This window comes from Bison bison, unplaced genomic scaffold (genome assembly GCF_000754665.1).
Source record: "Bison bison bison isolate TAMUID 2011002044 unplaced genomic scaffold, Bison_UMD1.0 scf7180017864341, whole genome shotgun sequence".
NCBI lineage: Eukaryota > Metazoa > Chordata > Mammalia > Artiodactyla > Bovidae > Bison > Bison bison.
The window spans coordinates 3,135,376-3,136,880 of NW_011494913.1; the positions used below are offsets into that span (position 1 = coordinate 3,135,376).

Sequence of the window (1,505 nt, forward strand, 5' to 3'; positions counted from 1 at the left end):
TCTAACATTTCAGAACAGTCCCCCCCTGGAGCCCAAGGCCTGGCATTTTCCCAAGGACAGACATGGAGCTAACTTTAAAGACCCACTGCTGTCTTTGCAACAGCATGCTATTTAGGAACAATTCTGTCTATGCAATGTCACCCCCCTGGAGCATGATCAAGTGCAACGCCCCTCTTTGCAAGGAAGGGGAGGAGCTGGTTGCAAGACTATGGATGGTCCCGGGAGCCCAAGGAATGGTCCCCAGGAGCTCAAGGAGACCAGCAAAGCAGTCATCATGAGGCCCAAGTTTCAGAAGATATGCCCAGAACTACCATGAGGAAACCCATTAAGGGCAGTTAGCACTGAGCTGCATGATGCCACACCGTGCTTCCCAGGGGCTGCCTTCTCGGGAAAAGGCCTGAGCTTCTGGTCCAGATACTCACCCTCTGTACTCCAGCCTTGCCTCCAGAAGGGGCCTTGCTTTCACCAGAAAACTGGTGGATTTCCCCTCATCTGTTCCCCCTCCCCACATCTCCCATGGCTCCTCCTTACTCTTACTCCTTAGCTTTTCTGGCTCCATCCTTACTCGTAGATCTCACTGAGGAATCTTGGGTCCTGTATCACAGCCACACAAGGCCGTCTGGGGAAGGTGTGGCAGAATTAATCTTGCGTAGCTTCCAAAAGTAACTCTGGGACACTGAAGAGGGAGATCTGAGCCTATAGCCTGGGAATGCAGGAAGTACTCTGGCTGGGCCAGGCTGGACGGAGGTGAGGGTTACTTACATACTGGGTCCAATGACTGACACTTGCTGAACAACTCTGCCACCTGACCTGGAGCTAAGCCCTTTACAGGTGAAACCTCCCTGGGTCCTCAGGATAGCTCATTGACAGAGGTTCTGAGCCTGTAGGTGGGGAAGTCTCCCAGCAAGTCAGTGCGGCCGAGGCAGCACAATCCAGCCTTTCAGACACCAGAGTCCGTGTGCTTTTGAGCATATTGTGCAGACTTGGGAACTGAGCAAAGACACGCTCACTCGGCACTTTTTGTAGATGTTTAATGCAAAATCGACAGCGGAGCTGGAAGGCGATGCAGACAGTGGCGAGGCCTGGCATGTGGAGCTAAACAGACTTCTATAAAGTCGGGTCCCAGATTCTGGAGTTTCCTGCCACCATCCTTCCCCAGAACTCCTGGGTCAAGTGATCCTCTGATTGCCACAGGGCTTCTGCATATGGAAGGCAGCCTTCAGCCCCTCGCCAAGAAGTGAGTTCCTCCAGGGCTGAGGTCTGATGTAGTCACCACACAGCCCTGGCAGATGACGAACTTCGGAAAAATGTCTATGGAAGGAATGAACGGGTGCGTCCACACTCCTGGATATTTGCTGGTGCTCAGTATGAGGAAAGTCAGGGGCATAAGTAGGAAGCTCAGTACAGCACAAGGGGATACTGACATACAGGCAACCACAGCTCTGCACAGCAGGTACCGAATTAATGGAAAGCCACACACATGAGACCTGTGTCCTCACTTCCCA

General features: G+C 52.8%; 1 protein-coding gene across 1 annotated transcript in view; it reads right to left on the minus strand.

The window, feature by feature from the left end:
* Nucleotides 1–1,505, minus strand: part of GRID1 (glutamate receptor, ionotropic, delta 1) — a 686,979-nt gene that overhangs the window by 282,838 nt on the left and 402,636 nt on the right. The window lies entirely within an intron of this gene.